General features: G+C 45.6%; 1 protein-coding gene across 2 annotated transcripts in view; it reads right to left on the bottom strand.

Annotated features, from left to right (window-relative positions):
• KIF20A (kinesin family member 20A) overlaps positions 1–15,780 on the bottom strand; it is a 298,199-nt gene extending 282,419 nt beyond the window's left edge. The window contains exon 1 of one of the 2 annotated variants that reach the window (XM_069651561.1): positions 15,611–15,780. The gene's annotated coding sequence lies outside the window, so the exon portion shown is untranslated. The remainder of the gene's footprint in view (positions 1–15,610) is intronic. The other variant, XM_069651562.1, reaches the window with a different exon arrangement.
• Between the last annotated feature and the right edge of the window lie 10,662 nt (positions 15,781–26,442).

Raw genomic sequence — 26,442 nt, 5'->3', positions numbered from 1 at the left:
GCGTGAAAAAGAGCAAAATCGTGCATTGCAGTGCTGTGGAGGTAGTTTTAGAGGCATATGCAGACGAGTGACTTAGTACAGATTGTTGATGCAATAACTGGAAATCCACCCAAATTGCATAGCAATCAAGAAATCTGTCCAAGTGGCATTTCTCCAATTTTCTTTTTACATTTTTATTATTGACATTACTTTGATATGGGGGAGGCTGAACTTCTACAACGTACTACTCTTCTACTGCAGCGGGTCGGGTGGATGAGGCATAACAACTGAGAATGTATAAGAATGATAGTTTAAAAAAAAAAATACGGTCTGCAAAATGTAAAGCATTTAGAACCACCACCTCAATGTGTTACTCACAGAAACAAATGCCACAATGAAAGGAAATTGTCATAACCTTCTTTGTTACTGAATTACAGACACTTTCATTAACTATAGGAATGTAGTATGTTTTTGTTCAAAATCTTTAATTGCTTGTTAAAAATCTTAAAATCATAAAAAAAAAATGTAAAGACACCATTTAATGGATATGTTTTTCAGGATGAAGACACCAACTCCCGGCAACATCCAACATCTCTGAAGGTTATCAGGTACACTTTCGAAATCTGTGTTTTTAAAATGTTACATATACACAGTGTTTGACTTTATGTCCAGAATAATGACAAAATTGTAATTGGACGATCAGCCGTATCTTTTTAGAAATTTTAACTGATTTTCTAACGTTGATAATCATCAACCTTATCAAGATGTAGTTTGTGGGATCAATGATTTTAACTTTACATCGTTAAACAATAACTTAATATCATTTATAACATTCATGTAATATTTTTCATTCTCTGTATACCAGAGTGAAATTGGCTATATATAGATGTTGAAGAGTAAATTGCTTTGTTAATACCATTTCAAAATGCTCTTCATCAGCTTGGCCTTGTGGCTGGTGAATCAGAATTGAATGTACCAAGTAAAATTCAGAAAACAAGGGTAAATAACCAAAATATTGAAAAATTAAGCATTTTTCTTTTCATCCATTAGAGACTTAAGAAGAGGAGCACGAAGACGCAGACAACACAAACTAATGATGTGGCTTGCCAAACCCAGCTACTTTTTGAAGCTCTGCATGATCCAGTCAAGATTCAGAGCCACGATCCAGATGTCCAGTGTCCGAAGTGAGAATGGAAGGTCACCAGTGACCAATGGAAAGTAACCATGGATCATTGTTACAGCACAAAACGTCACCCCGAAGTGACAGAAATAACAGACTATTTTTCAGAGTTGCTTGCAGAACGCCTCACACAACAGAAAAGAGAACATTTTCACCATTGCCTCAAAACATTCAGAAAGTCCGGAAATGTCCCAAACAGAAATAAGTCCAGCAACTTTGGCAAATGATAGACGATTGTGCTCGGAATCTGGACATCACTCTTCCGAGTGTTGAGGACTTATGCACCATCACGTAACTGCAAACCACTGTATTGCAGGATGATTGATAAATTGTATTCAACTGCTGCCTCATTCAGATTATGAAGATGATAAGATGTGATCATAAATTGCATAGAAGGATTTGTGGGGAGCCATTGGTGAACTTTACTCGTATAGTTATAGGCACAAACCTGAACATGAGGGTAGCTGTGTACACAAAACACATTTTCATGGTCTGCTCAAACTATACTTGGAAAAGTGCCTGCTGGAAATGTACTTTGTTCATCTGCTTTTGCCGTTTAGAGGCTCAACATTTCTGTACATTTTTGGGACTTTAGTTCCTTGCAAAAATCACTGAAGATATCAGAAGAAATTCTTGGCCCTGGCAATTAGCCAGGCATGGACACACATCTTTGGACAATGCTTTAGATGGAAAAAGGCTCTGGCTTGCGGGTGATGGACAGAGTGACAGTCCAGGTTTTTCTGCTAAATACTGCACTTACCTGCTTCCAAGACATGCAAACCACAAAGAAAAAGTGTGCGTTCAGGCATTGTGCAAGTGTCTGAATGTACATCTTCGGATGCAATGGAAAAATATGGGTTCATCCATAGGAGTGCAAATTAACCCGATAGCCACCGACGGGCATGTGGGAATAGCCATGGACAAGCAAGAGAAGTTCCCAAACATCATCAGTATGATGTATGACCTATTGCAAAATCAATTTCTAAAAATGTTTCAGCTGCTGAAAAAAAAAATATAATATATATATATAAAATCATTTTAAAAAATAAAAAATAAAGCTGCAGAAAATTTAAGTTGGTCCCATTCTATCAGCAACCAGCTTTGGTGGAGCTCAAAAACTTTGGATCTGTAGATATGCTGCGGGAAAAATTGTGTTCATTGATGCACCATTGTTCAAACAAACACTCATAGGAATTAAACGTTGCCACAAATGTGGAAGTAAAAGGTGGTTGGTGCCAGGCTCCACTCCTCACACAGCACTCGAGAAGATTGTGTATGACAAAATGCTTTTAAGAGACACAAGGGTACTCCCCGAATCACATTGAAGATATGGAGGTGTTCCATGATATGTGCCTAAAGTACAAGCCTAAAATATTGCATTTTGCCATAGATGGTATGGAGGTCAGTGTGGTAAATTATAAACAAATAATTGTAGGCACCGATTGATCTGCACACACAACTATAGAATGCTTGCCTAGCGGTAAGAAAACCCTTTTGCTCTGCACGTACAAACTTATTCTTGGAGCACCAGGGGTGAAAATAGCTCAGTTAAGCAGCGGCACCAACATAGCCCGAGACCTGGACTTCGTTTTCGCATTTGGCCTGTGATGAAAGCAATTTAACACCAAGTGCATAAAGTTTGTTTGCTCTCATAATAACTTCAGAGGCACGGACAAAGCCATTGCTGTTTGGCTCCGCGTAGGCGCATTATCAATAAACTACGATTGTGTGCCTTTGAAACATTCTATGCTGGTGTCTCATTCTGCTGGTTATGGTCACAGACAGGCATAAAGAAAGTTGTTGCCCACACCGGAACAAGACTGGCTGTACTTGCACACAGCAAGAATGTTGACAGAACAATCAAAAAAGTGCAGGAACATTCAGGAATCTCCGTTACAACAAGGAGTTTACCAAAAGAAGCAAACAGTGGGTGGCAAAGCCAATCTTGCAGCAATGGATTTCGAATTTGTAAAAGATCTGACATTGAATGAGCTCTCCATAGAAAAGCATGCAATTGCTCCAGATTTTTGTTCACGGGGCCCAGTCTATACCAAAGAACATTGCGATAGAGGTGTGCCCTCCCAAACTTGAAAGGTTCACTTCAAAGATTAAAATGATGTGCGTCTCTCAACACAATTCTTTTTTTGTGTGTAAAAAAGCCAGTTTGAACTGTTTACACTGTGTGCAGGTCTCTCTCTCCACGGCTGGCGTCTCCCTTTGGAATAGCCTTTCTGCCCCCTCTGACTTGAACAGGACCTCCTTAAATTCCAGAAACTGCTCAAAACTGTGCTCTCTTTCCTTTCCCTGCCATCGCCCCAACTGCCGCTGTGACCGGTGGGCTGACCCTCGTGAATCCTACATGATCCCAGGCCCTTCCTCACAGTCAACTTCAGCACCGCCCCACTGCACTGTGGGGGCCTTGCCTGTCACCATCCCACCCTTGCAAGTCGCCTGTACTTGCACTTAGCCTGAGGTTCTCCTCCTTGGTTCCCCTTAGCACTTCCCTCCCGGATCCTCCTCTAGCACTTGTCCACTCCTCTGCTCCTCCTTCCACCCCCATCCCCTGCACTATTCCTCAATTTCATTTGCACGTCCGAATACAACAAGGCTTAGCACGACCACGACTGTATAGTTACTGTTTTGCCATTGTTATTTTTGGGGTGCAACCAGTCTTTTAAGATACAGGGTCTGATTTCGCTGGAAAATCAGAATCTTGCTAATTGGCTGCAGATTGTAACAGAGCAAAGGTTTAATTGACACCAGATGTCCTTCGCTACTCATTTCGAGAAGCTGATGGCACACAGCTTTCCTTCAAGTATCCCTCTACTACCCCCTCTCATATTCCCAATTGACTGACTGCTATACAGGCTTGAGGCACAGACAGTTCTCTTTCTTAATGCGAGTAAGAGATCCAGCACCCAGTTTCCCTCCAGCCCTCTGGCCGACCTAATTGGGCCCTCTATATGGCAGAGTAGAAGCACAGAGCACCCCAGGAAAGATGCTCGGCAATCAACACACTTTGCGCTTTGGCAATACTAATATGGTAAATATGTAAAATGTCTATGTGGTACCACAGTTAACTCTTGACTCCTTTAAAATGCACCAACAGCTGACCGTTTCAATGGCATACAAATCAAATAGTAAAGTGAATCAACAATAGACGTAGGAAGGAAGACAAGTTGGGATAAACAAATGGCAGAATATTTTATCTCTACCCCTACACAGTTCTGTGCAAGGATCCCCTCCTCCTGGGCAACCTGTAAATAAAGTCTATCAACAAGCTCAGTCCATATAGGTTTAAAAATAGTCGTTTGTTCTACTACCTCAAAGTACCTGCGTTTAGCAGAGTTCTTCGATTGTTTGTCGATGGATCCCTCTTGAGTAAAGAAGGAGCCACGGGCCGTCGAGATTCCCAGAAGAAAACGGTGAACAATGTCACAGAGACAGCAGCTTCGGTGCTCGTCGACGATTGGCCGTCCTGCGAAGATGAGGCGTGCAGCGCACCTAGATGACGAGTCTGTTGCCGCAAAGCAGATTGATGAAGAACGTAGGCCCAGCGAAGGCATCGGCAAGCGACCGCGGCTGGCTCGCGGATCTTCGTCAGCGTCTTTGTGGACTTCGGGCGACGGGAAACCCACCAGCGGATTCTCCTCAGTTTGTCGGCGACCTCCACTTTCTCCAGCGGAACAAAGCAGTCGATGGTGATGGCAAGGGAGTCCTTGATTTCAAAGTGTTTTAGGCAATGGAGTGTTGCGACTCCGGTCGACGAGGTTACAGCGTTCCTCCAAACACAAGTCGACTGTGATGGTTGTCAACGGCCTCTATGTCCTAGTGCTTACTTCGATGTTCCTCGGCGGACCCCCATCTCCGATCGAAAGCTGTTTGGGACTGGCTACCAGGGTGCCTTGATGAAGATGAGCCGGTGCACATGTTCCCTCGTAGCTTGGGGAGTGGGCTCTTAGCCAGGTCCTCTCTTGGATCAGTTCTTAGAAACACGGCTGCTTTCGGGTTGCATCGAATGAAAAGCCTTCTTCCAGCTGGGCTTCAAGGTTAAGCATCAAGTTTCTACTTCATCTTCTGAACGATTCCGGTCATTGAGAGGTCCCCAGATATACTGTTCTGTCTGATTCACACTGCTGAGCCAGATTCAGGCAGCCAATCATTCAGAAGGGCATTCATGCAGGCAGGCAACCAATCAGGCTCCCAGCACATGCAGGCCATTCTTTTCCACCCAGACACTCACAACAAGGAATGTGGATTGGGACAAGCACCCAGCCTTTCAGCACACCACACTGCACTCATACCAGTGTCAGGCAAGGCTGTCTCAGTCATTGTGTCACATACCAGAAACCCGACACCCATAACTTGAAACGTATATTGGTCACACACTCCATTCACCCAGGTCCCACCCAAAGGGTGTACCCACAACATACAGTCACTGGGAAGGCTCCAGCCAGTCTGGCCTGGACGTCCCCACAAAACCATATATGGAACTTCCACCCAAATGCCAGTCAGGGGAATGGACAGAGTCAGGGCTTAGGGAAAACAAGGTAACAGGCAATAGAAAGCAAGAGACCATCTTCTCTCCTATCAGGAATCTACTGATTCCCATGGCAGGGCCTGGTTATTCCAAAATGGAGGATACTAAGAGCACCTGTCAAATTCAGCATGGAGCTGCCACCAGCCCATACCCTGCTCTGTGGGCCACACAGGTGCCCAAATACATGCCATAGCGATACAGGGTTGTACCCCCAAGTGCCATAAGGGTATCCGAAGGGTCTGTTCACCACAACCAAAAAAAAGAGGAAGAGCTGCACTGCCAGGAGTCCTCCATGGACTCCTGTGCAGAAAACAACACAGAACACACATAAGGGAGTAGAGGACAAGGACAGGGAGGCCCTGTCCCTCCAATGCATTTCCAGCATCACACTCCTTCAAGGCATTCTCGCTTTCCTCACTTTCCCCCAGAATCTCAATGTCTTCAGAGCTCTGGTACAGGCTGGACTACTGAAAGAGCCTCTTCCTCAATCTGCCTCTTGCCTCCCTTTGCCCCCCTCAACAATAAAAAAAATGGGCTGCAAGACATATCATTGGCCCGAAGTCCAGGGACCGCATCTCACCAGCTTTAAAATCTCGCTGGTGGTCGCTCCCAGCCACTAGGACTGTCGGCCTGGTCCTTCACGAGTCTTACAGGCTATCAAGCCCTCTGCCAAGTTGACACCAGCACCCACTTAATACTGTCCTCTGGTCCCCCGCCTAACTGCTGGGCATCCACCCCTTGAGAAACCTCTGCCCAAGCACTTAACCAGAAGCCGGCACCCTCCCCCTGGCATCCCCTCGTGGGCTCCCAGTAGCACCTGCCCATACCTTGATCCACCACCCTTCCCCCTCTCCTTCACTTCTAACTGCACGATACAAATGTGACAAGGCCTAGTAGGACTACTATTGTTTATTTATTGTTGATCCCCTCGTTACCCTACCCACTTTGTGTCTTGTGGCACCTGGTGACACCATTTGTTGTATAGGCAACTTACAAATACAAAATAAAGAGCATTGCTGTGATAGATCTACACAAGCCAGTAAGCCTTTCAAAAGTGAACCCACACTAGACATGCAGGAATTTTAGTGATGAAAGTTTATTTTTTTTTCATTGCACATGTGGTCCTGCGTGCAACAGTGTACACCTTCTGGTGCAAAATATACGCCTTGGTCCACCCGCGTCACCTCTATATACATGAGCCCATCGCTTTTCATCCATCTATATACATGCATCTGTTTTTCATGCCGTAACCACCACCAAACGTCAAGTAAAATGACGTAAATAAGTTTGTGAGTTTATAAACACAGTGAAGGTGGGTAGCGATTAGCTACTAAACTTATTAGGTGTTAGGGACTATGTGCATTGATTAATGTTGAAATAAGTTGCATAGTCGCAAAAGTAAAATTAGTTAAGCAATGAACAAAATGGCTGAATGCATTGGTGTCCCGGCGGTGGCACTCTCCATTTAAAGTTGTACCCATGGTCGCCCCCATTTGAAAACACCCCCTTTTCTTGTTTTCAACATTTGTTCGAAACACTCCTTGTTCCTGAAATAAAGGAGTCTGTAAACAATGACAACACCCTGATGCTTGAAAAATTCTTACATGCACAAGAAAACCAGACATCTCTGTGTATTACACTACTGGTGTTCAAAGAATTGTTTCACACTAGCATCTTGTAAATAAAATCTCTAAGTATGTATGCATTACACTGTTTTAGGATTATGTGTGGAGAGTACGCACAATGAGGGCCTTCATAATGCAAGTGGTCATTAGCATTCTTGATTTCACACTTGGGTCTGCCCCAGCACAATAATAAAAGAGAAGACCTCACAGAACCAGACTTGTGGAACGGCCAGGGACCTGTGAAGCCCAGCACTGGCGTTTAGCATCACAGTACTTGAAAGTAGGGGTGTCACGGTATTAGTTTTATGACGGTATGATAACCTTCTTGCCCAATGACGGTATATCATGGTTATCGCGGTATAGCAGGTGGAGTTAACTAATCTTAACAAATATTTTCTAAAAGGTCATACATTGACAGATGTATCTTCACAAACAAAACCATGCACCCAGGGCCAGAATTGGGCTTTTCAACATACTTTCCACTGAAATTACTTGCTTCCACCAAACACACACACGTGGGGAGGGCCCTGCTGCAACTGGCAAAAGCAAACTAAATAGCTTTTCTTAAGTGGTCATTTAGACTTTTTGCTCCCCTACTGGCGACTGGTGAAGATGAACATGTTGCCATCTTGATAACCTGCATGCCACAGATCCATGGAGGCTGATGGTAGTATACGCTTGTGCGCATACACACACACACATGCACGCACACGCACTCTCTCTTTACGTTACAGCCTTTAGTTTACTTGCGGGCCAAAAGGTTTTCAGAAATCACGGACATGTTACCCTTTGGTATGGCAGCAGGGAATACGACAGATGAGTGAATTTCACAGTGTGACTTATTGTATGTAAATTCAATGATAGAACCAGGGAAATCCCCCATTGCCATATGTTTAGAGAACATTATCCATTATAAATATATAAACCCCAAAGCCGCCACCCCAAAGTAAACCATTTTCCTTCTTGGCACTGTATCTATTCTTCCTATTGCTGACATATTGATTTTGTGTCAGGCATGTGTGGTTTATGGAATGACATTAAAAACTGCTCCAACTGAAACTACCTGGCAGACGGCAGATCCAACAGTGCAAGACCAAGTCTGCGCAGCACTTGCTTACTGCAGCCTTTACAAATCAGATTGAAAAGCACACTTAACGGTATGAACGGTATAAACAATGTGACGGTTATTATTGTTCAATTAAGTGGTTCACGGTATCTTTAACGTTATGTTACATCCCTACTTGAAAGCCCTGGTTAGTGCCAACCTACAATATGACCAAAAATAAAAAAGGGAACCTTTTGTTTGGTTTTCAACGAGGCAGACCTCAAGAAAGCAGCATCACGTTTCTGTGTTCTTATACACAAGGATGTGTATTGGGGTCATAAAAAAAATGTTTTCCTGATGTGTATTCTAGTGTTTTTTGCTATAAAAAGTTGCCCCACTCACCGAAAAAAAACTGTGCTACACGGTCGTTTTGCTTTTATTTATTTTTTACCCTTGCCTGTCTGCATCTCGACTAGGTGCATCTGTGAAACAATCCATAAATATTGTGGCACCAGGCGCCTTGTTACAGTTACAATGATAGCAAAATATTTTGCTATGCGGAAATACTTGAAATATTCATTGTGTTTAATCGCACAGCCTGCCATGAATATTGCTCATTTTTGTGGCAGGTGCACCCCCCGGAAACAAATCTCGTTGTGGCTCGCTCTGGGGTTTCATTGTTATTTGGCCTTCAATGGACCCCACTTACAATTTGAAGGACACAATATATCGAATACCCACAAAGAATTGATAAGATTCACCATATATTGAGAGCAGACAAAGAAAAGATTTTTTTTACTGAGATCTTTTTCGAAGCAGTTGGTCATGCGGCACAGAGAGAATGGAAACCCCATGCACAATGTAAGCAAAGGTTTAATTATTGTTTAGGCAAGCGTGCTGTATGCTACACGATTAACGATGTCACGGATGAATGTTCAATGTGCCGCAAAGAATAGACATTAACTCGTTAATGTATATGTTATATTAAAAAGTGGGTAATGAAATATATTTTTTATTCTCAATTTTACGCATCTGTGATAACCATTATCTGGGACGATCGGCAGACATCAATATGTCCTTTCGCCGTTGCAGTAACAAAGGAGCAACATGGCAGCCCATAGATTATGAAAACTTGCAGAAGTGAAAGTGTTGCTTTTGAAAACCGAAACCACTGCGATATTCCATACATCCAAAATGTGTGATGTGAATACAAAGAACGATTCATCGATCGCTGAACGGAATGGCCATTATAAGATGTTTTCGGGAGCAGAATCTGCTCTTTTCAGCGTTATGACAAAAATAGAAGGACTTGCTACCATTCCTATTATCGCGGTTTTCTTAGAAACTTACATCTACATTTTTTTACCCTTTGTGAAAACAAAGAAAAGATTTGCGCACTGTGTGGGTGTGTGTGTTTATGTTCCTGGTTCTGCGTTAGATAACATTATGAAGGGGCAGGGGGCATTGGTCTGCACTGCCCACTAACGTCATTAGAATGGTGACAGCTTTAGGGGTGGGTGATCTGTATTACTGCAGCAAGGAGGGTGATAGATTAACAGATAAGATTTCCACGAGATGGCAGTGCCCAGGCAGACATTTTGCATTTATAAAAGTGAGGAAAACTAAGGTAAGATGCATAGGACGTTTTTTACACATCGACCGATGTATGTTTGTAAAGCACCTTTTACCCTTCTGATTCCATAACGCTGTGGGCTGAACATTCTCGCGGACCACAGGCCAGTGGAGAGTAGTGTGGAACGAGCTTGGGTGCACTTGGTATTTATGCAGCAGGTGGTGTGTAGCTGCATACTAGAGGTAGGTGTGGTGCAGTGGTTGTGTAAGCACTAGAATGTGTGCAGCAGGACCATTTGGACTATGCTATCTACATTCTGGTGGTGCTGGTTGCTCGAGAATGACGTCATGTGTGCAGCGAGGCCGACATTAGAGGGTTATAGCAGCGTTGTTGTGTATGTTGGTGCAGAGGCAAGAGTTGGCATAGTGGTGTGATGGAATGTCTGTTTTCCAGGGGAACCTTGTTCCTGTTCAGGTCCCAGTACCTGTCGAGCCTTGATCTGGCTCAAGAATGTTATTGGTTCTTGGGTTACAAACCTAGCACAATCGCCCCTGATTAATCGTAATGGATTGCTTTAGGCCCCAGAGCGTTCCAGCTGAGGTGAAGAATACGTTCTTGGTACAGGCTTCTGTCACAATCCGGGTTCCAAGACTGGGCAAAGGCTTGAGGTGGTGGAGTTAGATAGCGTCCGGCATGACTGTCTATGGCGGGAGTCTGTAATCAATGGGTTACCAAGCCAGGTGTCGGTCGTGGTGGTTCACTGCATTTCCTTGTGCGTTTTTAGGCAGAGAGCCAGGTTTTGAGTGCCTTCTACATCGAAAATACATGCCCGACGATTGGGACAGATTCTGCGTGAACTACCCCCAAGTTTCAAAAGCGCACTCCAAATGGTCTCATGCACATTTAGTACAAATAAGCGACCATTTAGACCTACCATAAAAAATGTAATGTATTTCCATCATTGTTTCAAGGTATCAGCAAACAAAAGCCAACAGAATCACTTGCACAAAGACGACCTGCAGCTCAACACTATCAAGGCCTCCCATCCAACATTCAGAAACAAGTTCAAGAATAAATTACACGCCTCGTACATCATCATCGAACCAGCATCTGGACCCACTCCTTGTGCATCTGCCATGTTATCCTGCCATGTTATCTATGCCAACAAGAGAACCAATCAGAAAATACGAATTTGCCTGGACATGAGGATGCCAAAGCCATTCAAAGAGATCACCACCAGACGTTGGGCATGATAATTCTACTCAATTGGGCTACCACATTTTCAAAGCTGCAATGCAACAAAGGTTACAACCAGTGAGTACTAGCACTGGAATTTAGGTTGATTACTACTCCCATGGGCCTGTCCAATACAAACAGCATCTCTTCAGCGGAAAACATTTTCCAAGAGGAAATACATTCAGTCATATGTTGCATCACCAATTGCGTGAATGTTAGCGATGCATCAAGTATACATTGCATTGGAAGAAGCACACTGCACTAAATAGTGAAAAAGTGAATTTGGAGAACATTCCCTCAATTTCTTTGGACATTCAATCTCCCAAAAAAAGATACGGACCAAGTAATGGCACTTGTGACAACCCCACACCCATCAAACCTATCAGCACTGTGCTCTTTCTTGGGACTGGTCATTGTACATAGCATAGCAGGGATTAAAATTGGGATTTGCTGATCAGGGGCAAATGCTGCTCCTGGGTAATGGGCATAACAAGTTAGGCAGGAGCTTCCTCTGGGGAACCAGAAGCTAGTACAGAGTGTGAAGCAAATCTAATTTTGCGCAATGTTTTGTGCATTTCACGTTATCCAATATGATCTAAATGTCCCTTAAGCGCGTTCTTTATTGTCCTTTATATACATTCCCAAACATACCTAGTTAAAAATCGCATAGCTAGATTTGTATGGCACCTCTTACCCCCAAGAGTCAAAAGTAGCTCCTGGTTTCAATCTAACCAGGCCCCCCTTGGCTAAACCAGGAGCTAAATAGCTCCCAGCTCATGTCCATTTCGAAGCCTGTATAGTCGGGATTTGCCACCATCAGTGCTCCCCCGTGTTTGTGAAGGAAGATCAGGAATGCAGCTGGTTGCTGAACTGTCAAGCTGTCTTTTGATAATATCTACAATTGCATTGCTTCACAGTTTGCATGTCCTATTTTAACACCAACTGTGAGATAAGAAGTCACGTTTGGTGCCAGCCTAGTGGGTCTTGGAGCTATAATGGCAAAATACAAGCAAAATTCCAGCACACTCCGCAAATTGTCTCCCATCCAAGCAGAAAACGGTCTGAGACTGAACAGGCTTATTCTCGAAAGAGGTACTGGCAGTTGTCTGGGCCTGTGAATGCTCATACTTGCCCTCACCACCATATTCAGTTATCCAAAGGCTTGCACGTTCAGATGGTTTCACAATAGTCCCCAAAGGAAAGACACCAATCTGGCTGATTTGTGAAATCGAGCTTGTGGAAACCATCAGTAGCTGACAGCTACATCATACAGCAAGCTAAACGTAAATGTCCCCAGTCAGAAATAGAATATCACGCCAAACCAGACCCGATCCTGATCATCATAAAACGATGGTGAAAAAAATTGCAGAAGCATGGCTCAAAACTTTCAAAAGTTAGATCACATCCCATCATGTATTGGGTTTTTATAATGAGCCTATACACAATGCGTTTAAAGGCGCAACATGACAGCGGGGGGCGGGGAGGGTGACAAACAAAAACAGTCCTATTAGGCCTTGTCACATTTGGATCGTGCAAGTGCAGTACAAGAAATGCAGGGGGGGGATGGCCAGGTGGACAGAGCCCAATGAAAAGAAGTACGAGGAACAGAGCTGGAAGGACTCAGGGGTGCAGGTCCAACCAGGCTAGTGAAGGAGGATGGAGCCCAGAAGGGAAGTGCAGGTGGGGGAGGGTTAAGTGGATACCAGGTACAGGGCTAGACTGGTATTTGGGCGGGCAGGTGCCCTGTAAGAAACAGGCAGCCAGTCAAGAGTCAGAGGGGGACCGTTGTCAGAGTGGGGGAGAGGGAAGGAGGATCTTGAGAAGCTTCTGGAACTTAAGGAGATCCGGCTCAAGTCTGAGAGGGACAGGGACTAGTTAAGGATGAGCTCTGAATAGCCATGGCCAAAATACTCTTTAATGGTCATCACTCACTGTATTATCTGTCAAACTATGCAAACATACAGTCGCCTAGAACCACTGCAAAGGGCACCATTACCAGAAGGAAATTGGGAAGAAGCGACCATGGATCTTATACACACTGGTAATCATGGATGAGTATTCCTGGTACCTGGAATTTCACCTACCCACAGGACTAGATCAAGCATTCACACCATATCAGGTTCCTAGGATAGAAAAATCTGGCAATGGCCTTGCTTCTACAAGCAAAGATGTTCGATCAATTTCCAATTACTCCATTACACGGGATTCCAACATTGCCAAATTACTAGATTATGGCCTCAAGCAACTTTCATGGCAGAGAGATTCATGAGCAACCTGAAGAAATCCCTACAAATTGCGCACCTAACCAATAAACCTTTGGAACAAGTGGCATATCAACTGCTAAGACACTACTGAAACACACCTCATAGCACAACACAAATAAGTCCTCCGGCAATTATTTTTTGGAGACTCATTCACAGACCTGAATTACAACATGAATCAGGGATCCGAGGACCTTGCTAAATCAAAAATGAAACGTTATCCCAAAACTCAGTGAAAAGCAAAAAGACAACGGAGACAGAGTGATAGCATGTCAACCTATTAACAAAATCACAACACCTTTAGATTCGGAGACACTCACAGGGATTAAAAAGAGTGGGTCAATGCTGACAACCAGCTATGGTAATAAGACACAAACAAGGAACTAGGCCATTCTTCAAATTAAGAAAAAGTTAATCAAATCTCTCGTATACAGGTCAAACAGAAAGATACCCTGGAGATAATGAACCATTGGAGGATGAAATTACACTGATGTTTTAATTCATATCCCTGCACAGGGTTTGAAATAAGGATTTTATTAACAGGTGCTAACAGCAGCTCCTGGGTATAGGACATCACCCATTAAGTAGGAGCTATCTCTGGAAACCAGGATCTTTTTTATAGCATGCGGCAAATGTACCTCCCAAATTAAACGGAAACTGAGTTTGTCCATTATAAAAGACCCATTATGCTTTAAATGTCTGCTGGGTGTGTCCTAATGCTCATTTATACACACTGCTAAACGCACAGAGTCAATGTCATATGGATATATGTGCATGGCACCCGATGGCACTTGGAGACAAAAGTAGCTCCTGGTAGTTGTCAAGCCAACAGGCTCTCCTGGGCTATAACCAGGAGCTAAACAGCTCCCAGCGATTCCGTACCATGCCTGTATCAGTACAGGAATTCAAATTGTTGCGAGTTGGGAGCAATTTAGCTCCCGATTATTATCTAGTAGAGCCTGGTTGACTGGACAACTACCCAAGGCTACTTTTGACTCCTAGGACATCTGGTATCACACACACATACCTATGCGACTAAACTGTTTAGGACACATGCAAAAGACAACAATAAAGGGTTTTATGTAATCCACAGAGTTATGATCGGCATCTCATGTGGAAGCTAGATTTGCAGCACACTGGATACTAGCTACAGCTCACTGCGTGAACCGTCGGGGATCTAAAAGCAGTGTGATCTGCTTTTAGATCCCCGACGGTTCATTAGAAGTCAAACATGTGTGAACAATGAGAAGACCTAAACCTATCAGGTGGGTGAACAAATTAAGTACTGGCCTCAAGGGTACAGTCTGGGGGGGGACTGCAATGGCTCATATAAAGCAGTAACTTGAGCAGGAGGACATAAGTGAAAAGGAAACCGGAAGGAGAATAAAGAGCCATGGCGTGTTTATCTGAAGTCCTGGTTTTCTGTGTTTGCCTGCTTGAAAATGCATACAAGGTGCAACCGACAGGATGACTGTAGTTCACAGTAAATAGCCTTTCACAAGACAGAAGATGATATGCCACACATGCAGAAGCGATCATTAAACACTGCCATGTCACGGGGCTTCCACACGACTTCTGGAGGTAGAAAGCGATAGGATTTGCCCCTCCCGCGCCTGCTACGATACTTGAACATGGGCCGTCACGGCGCCCATTAAGGTTCAGTCTCCAGAGCAAGCTCTCCTAGTTTTGCTCTGACCCGCCCGCACCACAGACACCGTAGGCGTCCGTAGCACTAAAGTCGCTGGCAGGCTGCCCCCATGCCAGGCATCGGTAGCTCGGCCAGTCGTCGCCTTCTCTCTTGGCCCTTCAGTTTTGCATTCCGCTTTTGAAACCTGCAATGGATGAGCTGCTCCCGCCTGACATTGTGCAACTGTGGGAGTTCTCCACATGCGCGTTAATAGCAGCGCATTGTAGAAAGCGAATATTAGTTGCAGGACGGGCTAAAACAATCAGCAGGTTCCTGAAGAGATAGAGATTAGAACAAGAAACTGAGCATGGAGGAGGGCACCTTTACACCTTGATATTCAAATCTCTACTCAACGTGCAGTTCCCACATTGGTCTTGCTTACGATCCATGCCCGCACATTGCTTTGAACGTCGATTTTCCACCACTGCCTTCTTCGGTTCCTCCACCCCTACAGATCGAGCTTTTTCTCAACCCTGACAATTACCCGCTTGTTGATCTCGTTTAATCGGCCCCTCGGTTACAACGTTTCAATCCGTTGAGCTGCAAGTCCCCCTGCTGACACGTTCGACCAGATTCCTTCGTTGATTCTCGGATCTCGGCTTCCTACGCTCTGCTCTGGCTGGCACTGGCCGCTGTGCGTACAGATTCAAATCTCGCGCTCCGCCTCTCGAAGGCGGGAAAGAGTGGAGCATAACCAATCCTAACACGAGTACAACCAACAGCCAGTCGCAGGGTCTAGTGCTTCAACTGTCGTGGCACTGCTATCCAATCAGCGAGAAGCTGCTACAGCCACCAATAGCAAAAGCTTCCAGCGGCACGAGCTGTACGCATGTACGGAAACAGAAAGACTTCTACTTGTAAACAAGGTAGCAAAGAAATTCGATTGGAGAAATGTACATTGGGAGGAATTGAGGCATGGATCCGCCGTTATTGTGGGACACAGTCACTGTGGGATATTGGGTAACGAATTGGGAGATGGAGACTAGGGGTGATGGGAGGAGCCACTTCAGAAAGTGGGCAGGGGAAACGTGGAACCTCCACCCCACTTTTATTCCATCGCAAGGGTTATCCTGTGAGGGCCCAAGTAAGTGGAATATGCCAGTGAGAATAACAAGTGATTGGATTTAAAGATAACATACACGTTTGGTTGCTTTGATAATAGGTATTGCAGGGATCCGATCAGGCATCTCCCGTTAAGCAAAAGTGACCACATGCCAAACCTCCCGATTTAGGCGACTGACTCCTGATTTTTTAATAAAACATATTGCTATTTTTTTTACTTTAACCCGCTGAAAATAAGGAAATCCCCAATGCAATCCTATGGGTGTAGTATAATGAATCTCAGGAGGCAGGAAGCTGCGGGTTGTCCAACCAGGCTTTATTGCATAAACATGGGTGGTTCTTACCAATAACCCTAGCAGTGGTGCTCTAACAAAAGGCCAACGTGGCCAACAACATATGGGGCTGCGAGTGCAGTGTCCGGTGGTTCACAAGTCCTCTTGATTTCCCGTGCTCGGAGGAGCCCGGGGAGACGCTCCTCTTGCGTCCTCCGCTCGTCCCGTAATGCGCGCGTAGCGCGCGGGGGCGGGGCTTCGTTACGCTCGAGATCTCGCGAGAGCGGGCGCTCTCGCGACATCTCTACACACCTCCCTTTATCACAATGGGAGAGGGGTCACTGTAACACAAAGTCATTGAATCTTACCGGTCTTTTATGCTCCCTTCTGGGCCTCTCACTGGTTCCCGGGCAAGGTCCCTGCGGAACCGGTTCGGGGCTTACATAGGGTTCTTCCGGTTGATTCTCTGATTCTTCTCTCTCTCCATCGCTTCTCCCTGGTTCTGGTTCTTCATTCCCCACATCCTCCATTTCTGCTTCAGTGCGTGGGGTTTCTGGAGTCTTAAGTCTTTCTTGTCTGCGTTGATACAAAGCTACTCTTTCGAAGTTCCACGCGCGCCCGTCTTCTGTGCGGACGTGATTTGTCCCTTTATGAGTAACTTGTATGGGTTGACTATACCGGGAACCTGTGTCTTGATCTTTTCTTGGTAGTTTGATTTTGACCCAGTCCCCTCTTTCGATGCTGGGCGCTTGCTTCGTTCTCCTTCTTCTGTCACTCCACAATTTCATGCGTGACTTGTTTCTTGTAATGCGCCATACTACGTCTGCCATATCTACCTCTTCATCTATTCTTATTTTAGACAGCCAAGGCGGGATAAGTGTTGATGCCGCACTCCTCCCTCTCAACATTTTGAATGGGGATACATGGGTAATGCCATTCGGAGTGAGTCTATGTGCTGCTATGGCTTCCTTTGTAGTCTTGAGGGGGTCCATGCCCGAGGCCATTGCAAGTTGGATGGCCCCTTTAATGAACCTGTTCGCCCTTTCCACGAGTCCATTTGCTTGAGGGTGATACAGGGCCGCCTTTTTTTGCTTGATGTGGTTCTTTTTGAGAAACTCCTCCATGTCTCTAGAAACTAGTTGCACCCCATTGTCCGTGACTACTTCATTGGGGAGCCCTTCCCTTTGAAAAATTTCGGTAAGCACCTCTATAACCGTTTCTGTGGTTATGTTTGGAACAAACTCTGCTTCCACCCACTTGGATAGGTAGTCGACTAGTACAATTCCGTATTTGTGTTCTGCTGACATCGCTTCCAGGGGTCCGATAAAGTCTATGCCCACTTTGGACCATACTGTTTCCGGTATCTCGGTGGGTATGAGAGGTGCTTGGCGAATCTTCAATCTTTTGTCGCTGTTTAAACACTCGTGGCATCGCTCTATCATGGAGCGAATCTCCTGGTCCATGGATGGCCACCAATATGCTTCCCTGACTCTGCGGCGAGTCATCGTGTTTCCCAAATGCCCCGCATGAGCCCTGCATAGAATTGTGCGTCTCATTCCTGTGGGGGGGACGATTTGATCCGACTTCATGATTATCCCTTGTGTTTCGGACAACTCTTCTTGTACTTTCCAATATGGCCTCATGCCCTCGGGTAGCACCCTTTCATCTGGCCAGCCTTCTTTGATCCATTTACGAATGGCGGACATGGTTGGGTCTTTCCCTTCTTCTTCTTGCCAGTGCTTTTCACTGAGTTCCAGATATTCTGGCATTCTTATGTCCGAGATGGAAGCAACAATGCACTCCCCTTGTAGAAACGGGGCAGCCTTTTCTTTGTTTTCCGGTAATCTCGACATGCAGTCAGCCTGCGAGTTTTTCCAGCCAGATATGTGGTGGATTTCGAATGTATATTCTTGTAATTTCGCGGCAATACGAGCTAGTCTGGGAGTGGAAGCTTTGGTGCCTCCGGGACTGAGCATATGGATGAGTGGTTTGTGATCTGTCACCAGCTTGAACTTGGTGCCCCACACATAAGTCCTGAAGTGCTCCACTGCCCATGCACATGCTAGCATCTCTTTTTCGATGGTGGAGTAGTTCTGCTCTGCTTCAGATAGCGCCTTCGATGCAAAGGCCACCACATGCTCGGTGTCACCCCTCCTCTGCGTAAGTACTGCTCCCAGTCCATACGCACTGGCATCAGTGGTGATGACTGTTTCCCACTTGGGATTGAACGGTTGAAGGCACGGGGCTTCCATAATGTGCTGTTTTATGGTGTCTATTGCCGCCTTTTGGGGTTCCTGCCACAGGAATTCGGACCCTTTCTTGAGAAGATCCCGTAGAGGTGACGTGGTCTCAGAAAATTTGGGTATGAATTTTGCGTAATATTCTGCTAAGCCTAAGAATGATCTCACCTCTTCCTTGTTGGTGGGATTGGGTGCTTTGATGATGGCTTGCATAAGGTTCTGTTTGGGGCTGATGCCCTTTTCTGAAATTTTGTATCCCAGGTACTCGACTTCTTTTACTCCAAAAGAACATTTCTCGTATCGTAGGCGGACTCCCGCTTCTTGTAACTTGTTGAGCACTAGTTTGAGAGTGGCATCGTGTGTCGGTTTATCACCTGCATACACCAATATGTCATCTTGGAAGTAGACCACATTTTTGACTTTTCGAAAGAGGGCATCCATCATGCGCTGAAACGCTGAGGCAGCTGATGATAATCCGAAGGGCATTTTGGTAAATTGAAATGTGCCGAACGGGGTGATGAATGCCGTGAGAGATTTTGATTCTTCATGGAGCTGGATTTGGTGATATGCGTTACGCATATCTAGTTTTGAGAAGATATTGGCTTCTTTCATCAAAAGTATGAGTTCATTTATGCTTGGAAGTGGATAACTGTCTGTGACGACTTCCAAGTTTAAGCTGCGCAAGTCTATACATACTCTTAATTCTTGCGATTGTGGTTTCTTTATGAGAACGACTGGGCTCAGCCATTCGGACGCTTCAATCTCTTCTATCACCCCTTCATTCTTCATTTTGTCCAATTGTTGTTTGAGGGTGTCTCTCGCTGTGGCTGGTACTGGCCTCACTCGGTGTTTTACAGGGATGGCATTTCTTTTGAGGACAATTTTGTGTAGAAAACCTTTGATGTGGCCCGGCTCCTCCGAGAACAGTGCTGGGTAATCGCTCTTGACTACGGTTTCACTCCTCACGCCTATGGATAGGACTTGCTCTTCTGTGCTGGGGTCGAGTCTGATCTTCAATTTGTCTTGGTCATCCCACCCTAGCACTGGAGGCCCTTCGTGGCTGAAGTATATTCTGGTGTAAGTTTCCCTCCCTTTAAATTCGACTTTGGCGTTGATGTAGCCTAGTAGTTCAACTGATGCTCCACCGAAAACCGTCGGCTTGTGTTTCGTGGTGAGTACTTTTACTTTTTCTTTCCCGAGCATATCTTTGTATGTTTGTAGGGGTAGGATGGTAAGGTCCGAGCCGGAGTCTGCCATGACCCTTGTCTCTCTGCCGTCGATCTTGATCATGCAGTGTGGCTTCTCTCTCCTGGCTCTAGTACTGTTCACCATGATTACGGTGGGCCTTCCTTCTTCCTCCGACGAGGAATCCCTTTCTGCCATGCGTTCTGAGGTCAGACTTGTGACTTTCTTATTTCGCCATCTGCACACTATTGAGAAATGTCCTATGCGCTTGCATACTGTGCATTCTTTGTCTCTGGCTGGGCACTCTCTGTCGAACGCTAGGTGCTTTGTGCTGGTGCACCTATGGCACTTGAGGGGTTCTTTCTTGTTGGTTCTCCCTTCTCTTGAATCTGGAATGAACTTTTCCTTTCTAGGACGGAAACCTACTGCTTGTACCTCAGGGGAACTTTGGGTACCTGCAAACTCTTTTCTTCTTCCTGCTGTTTCTTCCACCGCTCTGGCTATTTCCACTGCTTTCTCTAACTGTACTTCTTTTTCCATGATGTATTTGTCTTGAACTTTCCGGCTGTTGGTGTGGACTATTAGCATGTCGCATATCTGATTTTCTGCATTCGTGCCGAAGTTGCATAAAGCTGCCAGTTCTCTCAATTTCGTGATATAATCGTCGACAGGTTCAGACGGTTCTTGTTTCCGCGTATAAAACCGAATCCTGTGGAGCACTGTGTTTTCCTTACTGGCGAACCTCTTTTCTATTCTTCTGACAGCCTCCTTGAACACATCATCATCGTCGTCTTCTACCTCTATCAGCGCCAGGCCCTCGAATATTCTTTGTCCTTCTACCCCAAGGGCGTTTAATAGCATGGCTCTGCGTCTTGCCGCCGTGAATCCTGCTCCCCCCATTGCCTCCACATACGTTGTAAACAGGGGCTGCCATTGTGGCCAGGGAATGGCAGGCCTACCTGGCGTCTGTAAAAAGGGTGGTGGCGGTGTTGCTCCCTGCATGCTTCTGCGCGGTTCCAGGAGGTCCTCGTCGCCAATTTATGTAGTATAATGAATCTCAGGAGGCAGGAAGCTGCGGGTTGTCCAACCAGGCTTTATTGCATAAACATGGGTGGTTCTTACCAATAACCCTAGCAGTGGTGCTCTAACAAAAGGCCAACGTGGCCAACAACATATGGGGCTGCGAGTGCAGTGTCCGGTGGTTCACAAGTCCTCTTGATTTCCCGTGCTCGGAGGAGCCCGGGGAGACGCTCCTCTTGCGTCCTCCGCTCGTCCCGTAATGCGCGCGTAGCGCGCGGGGGCGGGGCTTCGTTACGCTCGAGATCTCGCGAGAGCGGGCGCTCTCGCGACATCTCTACAATGGGGAAATTCCTGTCTCCCGCTTTCTGACGCAAACTCTCCCTCCCAGATGCTCAAGAATGTTGGCATGCATGCAACAGTGTGCCACCACTCTTCCCTCTCGCACTCACCTCCACACCGCCTTACTCCTACCCTCTAACTGGCAAAATCAGCTCCTCAGCCTAGCATTACACATAAGCGTGCACGCGCGCGCACACCATTTACACAACACTGACTCATTTAAACATACAATTCACTCTTACCCCTATTCACTGTACACGCGCTCATTCACAAGCGCGCCTAGTCCCCCTATTCTTCGTGCACTACTTCACACACTCCTTGCACACATATTGAGCTAACATACAACAATGCTTCCCTCCCCTCTTTTCTAAACAAAAAGCAAGTACATACATCAGCCCCCTCTCACCTAGGATGTGAAAGAGCACATAACATTGTTATATGTTGGCTCGCATCTGTGGGGAGGGGGCTGATGTGTGCATTTGATGTTTGTTAGGCAGAGAGTTGAGGGAAGCCTTTCCTGAAACTAGCAGCTTTAAAGTTTTTCTGCACGAACACAGTAAAAGTTTATTTCCACTAGTTTCTGGAAAGACGGCCCTCCCCTCTCTGCTTAACAAAAAGCAAGAGTGCACATCAGCAGCCCCTCCCACGGATGTAAGCCAACCTATAACAATCTTATGTGTTCTTTCACATCAGATGGGAGGGGGCTGATGTGCGCACTTGCTTTTTGTTAAGCAGAGAGGTGGGGAAAGCCTTAAAAGCCGCAAGTTACAGGAAAGGCTTCCATCCCGACTCAGCATAACAAAAAGAAAGTTGTGAAGCCCCAGCCCACAAAACACATATTGGGGGTAGGGGCTGGAGCCCGATTAGCTCAATGGCGTTGCGCCACTCGACAGGGCTGCGTATGAGGCCACGACCAGGGAGATAGTGGATATAGAGGTGCCCTTAAGTATGGCTGATGTGATTGTGAAAGGCAGAATTAAGGGAGATTGGCAAAGCAGATGGGATACGAGCAAGAAGGGGAGGCACTTGTACGCAGTGCAAAGGTTCGGTGTAAGAGATGTGAGGGGAATGCAGAGTTGGTATGCAGAGAGGAAACTATTTTGAATTGGCTCAGAATGGGCCATGTAGGTTTGAAAGGATGAAAGTTTAAGATGGGTAGAGTCACTTCTGCAAATTGTGAGGCGTTTGGTGATAGGATGTGAAAACTTCATAATTCAGATGGAACTGCTAATAGCAAGAATGAGCAGCATCGGGGTGGCAGTGAGTGGAATATATGACTTGTTTCACCTGAAAACTGGGTCAGAGGACAAGCAGTGCAGGTTGCTCCTTCAGTATGCTAGCGAGACTGGGAAGTGGGAGGAGCTTAAGCGGCGGTGCACGGCTGTAAAGGGTGACTAACAGCGAACATCTCTCCAGATGGAAATCACCTGCTCTGGCCCTTGAGGAGTCATCCAGAGAAAAAGAAGAAACAAAGAAATGGCAGCAGTCAATACTGGCCAGAGAATATAGCGCCAACATTCGAAATAGAAGGAAGGGCAGCTGGGTTGTCGGAGTCTAAAGATTGCAAAACGAAAGAAGTGATGGCTGGAAGGTTTCTAATTAATGCTAACCTCTGGCAGAGTCTAGAGATCCACAAGGACGTGGCCAGTTGTAGAGGTGGGCAAGCCTGGCAAGGCCCGGGCTCCAGCCCAACCCTCCTTTCGGGCTGGTACCCCCAGATGCCACAGGACCCACAATGAATGGGCATTTCTTTCCATTTTGCCAGATCAGGTAAAATGAAAAGAAGTGCAATTTTTTTCATATTTGCCAATTTCTTTCCATTTTGGAAATGGAAAGAAATGCCTGGGCAGATGTCACTCCCACATTACACCTGTGTCATGCAACAACCCCTTCTCAATATAAAAAAAGCACTGCTCTACAAAATGAAGCTGGTTTTATTGCAATGTAATTCAAGTACTTTACAGAAGAAAGCATGCAAAGCAAAGTGCACATCAATGAATCAATCTTGACTCTTCTTTAGGCAACACTGTACAGGCACCTTGCCACTGCAGCAGAAGAACACCTACTCCCAAATTCTATGCCAAGACTCGGAGGCTCAGATTATGCTCTCAACTTCTCTTTACTTCTCGAGCAGCAAAGTATAAACAAAGAATTATGTAAAACAATGTAACATAAGAACTAAGGTTCACAAAAACTGCCATGAATTCGTAGTTCGTTTTACATAAGCTCACAAAAACCATGTGACCTTTACAGTCCAATCACATTTCACTTTCCCCTTATAAACCCTGCATAAACCACAGTCCTTCCTCTTTCTTTGCTGCTCGAGCAGCTGAGATAAGTACCTTGCTTTATTTGTACAATTTCTATGTTGGTATATGAGTGAATGACTGAAATGTTTAACAGATAAGCACGTGCGCGCTTATTAATGTTTATTTGAACGCGCGGCGCGTCTGGGATTCATGGCGGAGCATATCTGCTTAGGATTGGAACGCGACGGGACTTTTCGTTCTGGCGTTATTTTGCCTCGTTAGGAGGCACTGTTACATGGAAGTTCGCAACGGCGCGTAGGGACTCTTGCGGTTCCGACGCCATTGCGAACATCCGTACATAGATAGGAGTAGCCTCTCTTTTTTCTGGTGATCGAGCATATTAGGAGATATTAACATCTAAGGCATTACTGAGTAGCACGGCTCAACGCACGCTACAATGGTGAGGAGGGTATACTGCAGCTCTCACAACAGACGGCAGATGCCACCTTGTGGCCAAAGAGCAGCACCTCAGGCTTAATTAGCCATTGCCACAGTTACAGTAAGTGACAGGCTCAGTCCCAAGTTAAACTAAGAGCAGACCCCTCAACATCTGCCTGAATAAGGAGGTAATACCTTTTTAAAGGGTATATCTATATTAATTGTTAATTATCTCATTAAGACAGGCTCAGTCCCAAACAAAACTATAATATATATAAGAGACACGCCTAGCTACAAACAAAAGTATAAGCAGATTGACGGGGCAACCCAAGGAAACTGCCATTATTTGCACAGCACGGCTACAGAATGAGTGGTTATTCTGAAGACTCTAAGGAATCTCATGTTAGCGGTCTGCGCATGAGTCAGGCTGTACAGAGGATGGATAGTGCCGGCAGACCCCATAGAGAAGAAAGGGGCTTTGTCTCAGAACATCACAGAGCTGAATAAAGCGCACAGGAACAGAGGGGGAAGAAAGAAAAAGACCTGCAGGGATCGTAGCTCCCAGAACCCCTCTCCCTCCCTGGGTTCACAGCACAGGTCCAGAGTGGACAAGAGAAAGGCGAGGTCTCGTGAGAGACATAACTTCAGTTCAGACAAATCATCTGATGAATACTGCAGAAGCAGTTCTAAATCTGACGAATATAGTATGTCGGAAAATCAGACCTCCTCAGAAAACGACGGGCGGGAGCCCAGGAACTAAAAAGGCAGGAGGGAAGACGATGAGTCCCATAAGGTCGAATATGACCCAGATGAACTGGTGCACCCGAGGTCGAATGAGTGGGAACCCCCCAAAAGAATTACCGAATACATACAGAAGAGACTGAGAACACCCTTGAGCAAACAGGCTAGAAACAAATTAAGAGCTGAATGCCCCAGGCCTAGAGTGCCAGACGGGGTGGCAGATACACCAGAAATCGATGAGAGAATAATTACATTCCTGGGAGATACGGCAGAGACGTGAAGAAAGGAATTGACAGGTCCTGGAGATCTTGTCAGGACAAGCTTTTAGACATGCTTTCAGACATGCTGGGCCCTATCACTAGGATATGACTACTCGCTGAAGAAGCCAAGGCAAAGAAAGAACCCATCGATCCCGAGATCGTGGCTGGATGGGCACAAAGAACCCTATGCCTGATGTGGAATGCCAACACAGCGTTGGCAACGGAAAGAAGGAGATCCATACTGATGAAGTTGGACTCCAGACTGCGACAACTGGCTTCTTCTGAGCAAGCAGCAGCAGCGAAAGGCAAACTGTTTGGGGATCTATTCCTAAAAGACATGGCAAAATTTGCCAAAACGTATGCATCCATAGACAAGTCACAATCATCTCTCAAGAAAATCTTCGGAAGGATGTTTTTTGACAGGGCTGGAAGAGGAAAGGGCCGCTCGTCCAGCCATTATCAATATAGTAGGTCCTACAATGACAGATCCCACTGGAAGCAAGAGGACCGGAGGTCGAACCCATTCTTCCCTTCCAGAGGAAGAAGCAGGGGTAGAGGCTGGAGAGGCACTGGTAGACAGCAACACCAGAATAACACAGGTGAGAGAAATAAAAGCACTGGCGAAAGGGATGGAAACACAGATTCCTCCATAGGAGGAAGAGTGAAGTTGCATTTAGGACAATGGGAGGAGATATCCTCAGATGCATGGGTGATGCAGACAGTTCGAGGTTTTCAGTTAGAATTTTGGCAGGAACCGTCACAAGTAACCGTACCAAAGCAGATAAGGTTCAGCAAACAAGACGAGGATCTGTTAGACAGAGAAGTAGAGTTACTCAAAATAAATAAGGTGATTGTCCCAGCCTCAGGAGGACTGGGAGGTTTCATAAGCAACCTGTTTTTAGTAAAAAGCATCCTACAGAGAGGGGATTGCTTAGCAAGGATAGACCTCAGGGACGCCTATCTAACGATTCCGATTCAACAGAATCAGAGCAAACTGCTACAATTCCTCTGGAAAGGAAAGAAATGGGAGTTCAAGTGTCTTCCGTTTGGTCTAGCGTCAGCGCCATGGTGCTTCACCAAACTATTGAAACCAGCGATAAGTCACCTCAGGGAACAAGGAATCAGAATGATTATATACCTGGACAACATTTGTCTGATGTGCCAGGGCAGAGAGATTCTTGTAGAACAGATTCAGAAAACGACAGATTTACTGCAACAGCTGGGGTTTCTAATAAACTGGGAAAAGTCCAAATTAGAAAAAGCACAGGAGATGGAATTTCTTGGTTTCATCTTAGAGACAGCTCAGGGTTCTCTCAGACTACCCTTGGGGAAGGTGAATTCCATAAAGAAGGAAATAAAGAGTATAATGACAAGACAGGTGATTTCTTTGAGGGAGACAGCGAGGCTGGTAGCTCGTCTGTCATCGTCGATACAGGCAATCTTTCCAGGACCTCTGCACTACAGAGCATTACAGAGGTTAAAGATAGATCATCTCAGGAAAGGTCTATCT

The sequence above is a fragment of the Ambystoma mexicanum genome, chromosome 3p (assembly GCF_040938575.1).
Source record: "Ambystoma mexicanum isolate Mex_15411 chromosome 3p, UKY_AmexF1_1, whole genome shotgun sequence".
NCBI classification, from domain to species: Eukaryota; Metazoa; Chordata; class Amphibia; order Caudata; family Ambystomatidae; genus Ambystoma; species Ambystoma mexicanum.
This window is presented reverse-complemented; position numbering and strand designations above follow the sequence as displayed.